The sequence below is a fragment of the Hoplias malabaricus genome, chromosome 6 (genome assembly GCF_029633855.1).
Source record: "Hoplias malabaricus isolate fHopMal1 chromosome 6, fHopMal1.hap1, whole genome shotgun sequence".
NCBI lineage: Eukaryota > Metazoa > Chordata > Actinopteri > Characiformes > Erythrinidae > Hoplias > Hoplias malabaricus.
The window spans coordinates 22515128-22522627 of NC_089805.1; the positions used below are offsets into that span (position 1 = coordinate 22515128).

General features: G+C 44.8%; 10 non-coding genes across 10 annotated transcripts; all 10 read right to left on the reverse strand.

Moving 5' to 3' along the window:
- Positions 1–856: 856 nt before the first annotated feature.
- Positions 857–928, reverse strand: trnap-agg (transfer RNA proline (anticodon AGG)). Its single transcript has one exon. It is a non-coding gene; the product is annotated as a tRNA-Pro (tRNA).
- Positions 929–1623: 695 nt separating this feature from the next.
- trnap-ugg (transfer RNA proline (anticodon UGG)) lies at positions 1624–1695 on the reverse strand. The gene has a single exon. It is a non-coding gene; the product is annotated as a tRNA-Pro (tRNA).
- A 600-nt stretch (positions 1696–2295) lies between these two features.
- On the reverse strand, positions 2296–2367 carry trnap-agg (transfer RNA proline (anticodon AGG)). The gene has a single exon. It is a non-coding gene; the product is annotated as a tRNA-Pro (tRNA).
- A 1648-nt stretch (positions 2368–4015) lies between these two features.
- Positions 4016–4087, reverse strand: trnap-ugg (transfer RNA proline (anticodon UGG)). The gene has a single exon. It is a non-coding gene; the product is annotated as a tRNA-Pro (tRNA).
- A 264-nt stretch (positions 4088–4351) lies between these two features.
- Positions 4352–4423, reverse strand: trnap-ugg (transfer RNA proline (anticodon UGG)). Its single transcript has one exon. It is a non-coding gene; the product is annotated as a tRNA-Pro (tRNA).
- A 114-nt stretch (positions 4424–4537) lies between these two features.
- Positions 4538–4609, reverse strand: trnap-agg (transfer RNA proline (anticodon AGG)). The gene has a single exon. It is a non-coding gene; the product is annotated as a tRNA-Pro (tRNA).
- Positions 4610–5490: 881 nt separating this feature from the next.
- Positions 5491–5562, reverse strand: trnap-agg (transfer RNA proline (anticodon AGG)). The gene has a single exon. It is a non-coding gene; the product is annotated as a tRNA-Pro (tRNA).
- Positions 5563–6443: 881 nt separating this feature from the next.
- Positions 6444–6515, reverse strand: trnap-agg (transfer RNA proline (anticodon AGG)). The gene has a single exon. It is a non-coding gene; the product is annotated as a tRNA-Pro (tRNA).
- A 695-nt stretch (positions 6516–7210) lies between these two features.
- Positions 7211–7282, reverse strand: trnap-ugg (transfer RNA proline (anticodon UGG)). The gene has a single exon. It is a non-coding gene; the product is annotated as a tRNA-Pro (tRNA).
- Positions 7283–7396: 114 nt separating this feature from the next.
- trnap-agg (transfer RNA proline (anticodon AGG)) lies at positions 7397–7468 on the reverse strand. The gene has a single exon. It is a non-coding gene; the product is annotated as a tRNA-Pro (tRNA).
- Between the last annotated feature and the right edge of the window lie 32 nt (positions 7469–7500).

Genomic DNA, 7500 nt, shown 5'->3' on the forward strand with positions numbered 1-7500 from the left:
GTCATTTCTGTGCCAACCAGTACATTTCTTAAGTCTTTTCAATCTATCTGTTGGTTGTCAGTATATTTCACTTACACACAAACCATCACTAATTCAAGCAATGTTACTCATCCAGGCTTAGCAATCAGAGAGCACGATACCACTATCTAAACACACTGAGCAAGAGCACCTTATGATGTCATTTCAACTCAGCGCTAAACTACGCATGTCATTCCATTCCTTAGAAGCTCTCTTTCTTAACATGGCCATCGCTACAGACATGCTGGCCATGATACGCCTTCAATCTCTGACAGGTGAGCTAGCGTATCCATCAAAGCAAGATAAATCATTCATCTTTCTGCCACCGATTCTGTCACTTAAATCTAACGCAGTCATTGTGCAGTCAAACATGTCACACCATGAGGAAAAATTCATGATTTTGAAATATCATTATTGATTCAATCAGACTAGAAGTATCTTTAGGGATCATAGACACTGACAAACTTGAAATGTTTCACCGTTTTATCAAGGGTTCATTTTCCATAAAAAAGATGAATTGGGAGAAGCAAGCACTGTCTTTGAAGGACAGTATACCTTGTGCAAAGGCAGAAAAAAGTCCATCAGCAGGGAACGCATTTTCGCAAGGGTTATCGTTCCCTGACAAACATCTCGGCGAGCAAGGATGAAAGAAGGGCTCGTCCGGGATTTGAACCCGGGACCTCTCGCACCCAAAGTGAGAATCATACCCCTAGACCAAAGAGCCAAAAACCTGCTTGCAAATTTCCAGAGTTGTCCTGCAGGCAAGACTATGTCCAGGAAAGCAAAGCACACGGTTGAGGTCCCATTCATTGATTTCCAAACACAGGTCAGAGAAACAGGGCTCGTCCGGGATTTGAACCCGGGACCTCTCGCACCCTAAGCGAGAATCATACCCCTAGACCAATGAGCCTTCGCAGAGCTGCTCCGGATTGCGGGTCATTTCTGTGCCAACCAGTACATTTCTTAAGTCTTTTCAATCTATCTGTTGGTTGTCAGTATATTTCACTTACACACAAACCATCACTAATTCAAGCAATGTTACTCATCCAGGCTTAGCAATCAGAGAGCACGATACCACTATCTAAACACACTGAGCAAGAGCACCTTATGATGTCATTTCAACTCAGCGCTAAACTACGCATGTCATTCCATTCCTTAGAAGCTCTCTTTCTTAACATGGCCATCGCTACAGACATGCTGGCCATGATACGCCTTCAATCTCTGACAGGTGAGCTAGCGTATCCATCAAAGCAAGATAAATCATTCATCTTTCTGCCACCGATTCTGTCACTTAAATCTAACGCAGTCATTGTGCAGTCAAACATGTCACACCATGAGGAAAAATTCATGATTTTGAAATATCATTATTGATTCAATCAGACTAGAAGTATCTTTAGGGATCATAGACACTGACAAACTTGAAATGTTTCACCGTTTTATCAAGGGTTCATTTTCCATAAAAAAGATGAATTGGGAGAAGCAAGCACTGTCTTTGAAGGACAGTATACCTTGTGCAAAGGCAGAAAAAAGTCCATCAGCAGGGAACGCATTTTCGCAAGGGTTATCGTTCCCTGACAAACATCTCGGCGAGCAAGGATGAAAGAAGGGCTCGTCCGGGATTTGAACCCAGGACCTCTCGCACCCAAAGCGAGAATCATACCCCTAGACCAACGAGCCAAAAACATGCTTCCAAATTTCCAGAGTTGTCCTGCAGGCAAGACTATGTCCAGGAAAGCAAAGCACACGGTTGAGGTCCCCGTCATTGATTTCCAAACACAGGTCAGAGAAATAGGGCTCGTCCGGGATTTGAACCCGGGACCTCAAGCCGAAAACATGCTTGCAAATTTCCAGAGTTGTCCTGCAGGCAAGACTATGTCCAGGAAAGCAAAGCACACGGTTGAGGTCCCCGTCATTGATTTGCAAACACAGGTCAGAGAAATAGGGCTTGCCTGGGATTTGAACCCGGGACCTCTCGCACCCTAAGCGAGAATCATACCCCTAGACCAACGAGCCAAACACACGCTTGCAATTTTCCAGAGTTGTCCTGCAGGCAAGACTATGTCCAGGAAAGCAAAGCACACGGTTGAGGTCCCCGTCATTGATTTCCAAACACAGGTCAGAGAAATAGGGCTCGTCCGGGATTTGAACCCGGGACCTCAAGCCGAAAACATGCTTGCAAATTTCCAGAGTTGTCCTGCAGGCAAGACTATGTCCAGGAAAGCAAAGCACACGGTTGAGGTCCCCGTCATTGATTTCCAAACACAGGTCAGAGAAATAGGGCTCATCCGGGATTTGAACCCGGGACCTCTCGCACCCTAAGCGAGAATCATACCCCTAGACCAACGAGCCTTTGCAGAGCTGCTCTGGATTGCGGGTCATTTCTGTGCCAACCAGTACATTTCTTAAGTCTTTTCAATCTATCTGTTGGTTGTCAGTATATTTCACTTACACACAAACCATCACTAATTCAAGCAATGTTACTCATCCAGGCTTAGCAATCAGAGAGCACGATACCACTATCTAAATACACTGAGCAAGAGCACCTTATGATGTCATTTCAACTCAGCGCTAAACTACGCATGTCATTCCATTCCTTAGAAGCTCTCTTTCTTAACATGGCCATCGCTACAGACATGCTGGCCATGATACGCCTTCAATCTCTGACAGGTGAGCTAGCGTATCCATCAAAGCAAGATAAATCATTCATCTTTCTGCCACCGATTCTGTCACTTAAATCTAACGCAGTCATTGTGCAGTCAAACATGTCACACCATGAGGAAAAATTCATGATTTTGAAATATCATTATTGATTCAATCAGACTAGAAGTATCTTTAGGGATCATAGACACTGACAAACTTGAAATGTTTCACCGTTTTATCAAGGGTTCATTTTCCATAAAAAAGATGAATTGGGAGAAGCAAGCACTGTCTTTGAAGGACAGTATACCTTGTGCAAAGGCAGAAAAAAGTCCATCAGCAGGGAACGCATTTTCGCAAGGGTTATCGTTCCCTGACAAACATCTCGGCGAGCAAGGATGAAAGAAGGGCTCGTCCGGGATTTGAACCCGGGACCTCTCGCACCCAAAGTGAGAATCATACCCCTAGACCAAAGAGCCAAAAACCTGCTTGCAAATTTCCAGAGTTGTCCTGCAGGCAAGACTATGTCCAGGAAAGCAAAGCACACGGTTGAGGTCCCAGTCATTGATTTCCAAACACAGGTCAGAGAAACAGGGCTCGTCCGGGATTTGAACCCAGGACCTCTCGCACCCTAAGCGAGAATCATACCCCTAGACCAATCAGCCTTCGCAGAGCTGCTCCGGATTGCGGGTCATTTCTGTGCCAACCAGTACATTTCTTAAGTCTTTTCAATCTATCTGTTGGTTGTCAGTATATTTCACTTACACACAAACCATCACTAATTCAAGCAATGTTACTCATCCAGGCTTAGCAATCAGAGAGCACGATACCACTATCTAAACACACTGAGCAAGAGCACCTTATGATGTCATTTCAACTCAGCGCTAAACTACGCATGTCATTCCATTCCTTAGAAGCTCTCTTTCTTAACATGGCCATCGCTACAGACATGCTGGCCATGATACGCCTTCAATCTCTGACAGGTGAGCTAGCGTATCCATCAAAGCAAGATAAATCATTCATCTTTCTGCCACCGATTCTGTCACTTAAATCTAACGCAGTCATTGTGCAGTCAAACATGTCACACCATGAGGAAAAATTCATGATTTTGAAATATCATTATTGATTCAATCAGACTAGAAGTATCTTTAGGGATCATAGACACTGACAAACTTGAAATGTTTCACCGTTTTATCAAGGGTTCATTTTCCATAAAAAAGATGAATTGGGAGAAGCAAGCACTGTCTTTGAAGGACAGTATACCTTGTGCAAAGGCAGAAAAAAGTCCATCAGCAGGGAACGCATTTTCGCAAGGGTTATCGTTCCCTGACAAACATCTCGGCGAGCAAGGATGAAAGAAGGGCTCGTCCGGGATTTGAACCCGGGACCTCTCGCACCCAAAGCGAGAATCATACCCCTAGACCAATGAGCCAAAAACATGCTTGCAAATTTCCAGAGTTGTCCTGCAGGCAAGACTATGTCCAGGAAAGCAAAGCACACGGTTGAGGTCCCAGTCATTGATTTCCAAACACAGGTCAGAGAAATAGGGCTCGTCCGGGATTTGTACCCGGGACCTCAAGCCGAAAACATGCTTGCAAATTTCCAGAGTTGTCCTGCAGGCAAGACTATGTCCAGGAAAGCAAAGCACACGGTTGAGGTCCCCGTCATTGATTTCCAAACACAGGTCAGAGAAACAGGGCTCGTCCGGGATTTGAACCCGGGACCTCTCGCACCCAAAGCGAGTATCATACCCCTAAACCAATGAGCCAAAAACATGCTTGCAAATTTCCAGAGTTGTCCTGCAGGCAAGACTATGTCCAGGAAAGCAAAGCACACGGTTGAGGTCCCAGTCATTGATTTCCGAACACAGGTCAGAGAAACAGGGCTCGTCCGGGATTTGAACCCGGGACCTCTCGCACCCTAAGCGAGAATCATACCCCTAGACCAATAAGCCTTCGCAGAGCTGCTCCGGATTGCGGGTCATTTCTGTGCCAACCAGTACATTTCTTAAGTCTTTTCAATCTATCTGTTGGTTGTCAGTATATTTCACTTACACACAAACCATCACTAATTCAAGCAATGTTACTCATCCAGGCTTAGCAATCAGAGAGCACGATACCACTATCTAAACACACTGAGCAAGAGCACCTTATGATGTCATTTCAACTCAGCGCTAAACTACGCATGTCATTCCATTCCTTAGAAGCTCTCTTTCTTAACATGGCCATCGCTACAGACATGCTGGCCATGATACGCCTTCAATCTCTGACAGGTGAGCTAGCGTATCCATCAAAGCAAGATAAATCATTCATCTTTCTGCCACCGATTCTGTCACTTAAATCTAACGCAGTCATTGTGCAGTCAAACATGTCACACCATGAGGAAAAATTCATGATTTTGAAATATCATTATTGATTCAATCAGACTAGAAGTATCTTTAGGGATCATAGACACTGACAAACTTGAAATGTTTCACCGTTTTATCAAGGGTTCATTTTCCATAAAAAAGATGAATTGGGAGAAGCAAGCACTGTCTTTGAAGGACAGTATACCTTGTGCAAAGGCAGAAAAAAGTCCATCAGCAGGGAACGCATTTTCGCAAGGGTTATCGTTCCCTGACAAACATCTCGGCGAGCAAGGATGAAAGAAGGGCTCGTCCGGGATTTGAACCCGGGACCTCTCACACCCGTAGCGAGTATCATACCCCTAGACCAACGAGGCGAAAACATGCTTGCAAATTTCCAGAGTTGTCCTGCAGGCAAGACTATGTCCAGGAAAGCAAAGCACACGGTTGAGGTCCCCGTCATTGATTTCCAAACACAGGTCAGAGAATCAGGGCTTGTCCAGGATTTGAACCCGGGACCTCTCGCACCCTAAGCGAGAATCATACCCCTAGACCAACGAGCCTTCGCAGAGCTGCTCCGGATTGCGGGTCATTTCTGTGCCAACCAGTACATTTCTTAAGTCTTTTCAATCTATCTGTTGGTTGTCAGTATATTTCACTTACACACAAACCATCACTAATTCAAGCAATGTTACTCATCCAGGCTTAGCAATCAGAGAGCACGATACCACTATCTAAACACACTGAGCAAGAGCACCTTATGATGTCATTTCAACTCAGCGCTAAACTACGCATGTCATTCCATTCCTTAGAAGCTCTCTTTCTTAACATGGCCATCGCTACAGACATGCTGGCCATGATACGCCTTCAATCTCTGACAGGTGAGCTAGCGTATCCATCAAAGCAAGATAAATCATTCATCTTTCTGCCACCGATTCTGTCACTTAAATCTAACGCAGTCATTGTGCAGTCAAACATGTCACACCATGAGGAAAAATTCATGATTTTGAAATATCATTATTGATTCAATCAGACTAGAAGTATCTTTAGGGATCATAGACACTGACAAACTTGAAATGTTTCACCGTTTTATCAAGGGTTCATTTTCCATAAAAAAGATGAATTGGGAGAAGCAAGCACTGTCTTTGAAGGACAGTATACCTTGTGCAAAGGCAGAAAAAAGTCCATCAGCAGGGAACGCATTTTCGCAAGGGTTATCGTTCCCTGACAAACATCTCGGCGAGCAAGGATGAAAGAAGGGCTCGTCCGGGATTTGAACCCGGGACCTCTCACACCCGTAGCGAGTATCATACCCCTAGAACAACGAGCCGAAAACATGCTTGCAAATTTCCAGAGTTGTCCTGCAGGCAAGACTATGTCCAGGAAAGCAAAGCACACGGTTGAGGTCCCCGTCATTGATTTCCAAACACAGGTCAGAGAATCAGGGCTTGTCCAGGATTTGAACCCGGGACCTCTCGCACCCTAAGCGAGAATCATACCCCTAGACCAACGAGCCTTCGCAGAGCTGCTCCGGATTGCGGGTCATTTCTGTGCCAACCAGTACATTTCTTAAGTCTTTTCAATCTATCTGTTGGTTGTCAGTATATTTCACTTACACACAAACCATCACTAATTCAAGCAATGTTACTCATCCAGGCTTAGCAATCAGAGAGCACGATACCACTATCTAAACACACTGAGCAAGAGCACCTTATGATGTCATTTCAACTCAGCGCTAAACTACGCATGTCATTCCATTCCTTAGAAGCTCTCTTTCTTAACATGGCCATCGCTACAGACATGCTGGCCATGATACGCCTTCAATCTCTGACAGGTGAGCTAGCGTATCCATCAAAGCAAGATAAATCATTCATCTTTCTGCCACCGATTCTGTCACTTAAATCTAACGCAGTCATTGTGCAGTCAAACATGTCACACCATGAGGAAAAATTCATGATTTTGAAATATCATTATTGATTCAATCAGACTAGAAGTATCTTTAGGGATCATAGACACTGACAAACTTGAAATGTTTCACCGTTTTATCAAGGGTTCATTTTCCATAAAAAAGATGAATTGGGAGAAGCAAGCACTGTCTTTAAAGTACAGTATACCTTGTGCAAAGGCAGAAAAAAGTCCATCAGCAGGGAACGCCTTTTTTCAAGGGTTATCGTTCCCTGACAAACATCTCGGCGAGCAAGGATGAAAGAAGGGCTCGTGCGGGATTTGAACCCGGGACCTCTCGCACCCAAAGCGAGAATCATACCCCTAGACCAACGAGCCGAAAACATGCTTGCAAATTTCCAGAGTTGTCCTGCAGGCAAGACTATGTCCAGGAAAGCAAAGCACACGGTTGAGGTCCCAGTCATTGATTTCCAAACACAGGTCAGAGAAACAGGGCTCGTCCGGGATTTGAACCCGGGACCTCTCGCACCCTAAGCGAGAATCATACCCCTAGACCAATGAGCCTTCGCAGAGCTGCTCCGGATTGCGGGTCATTT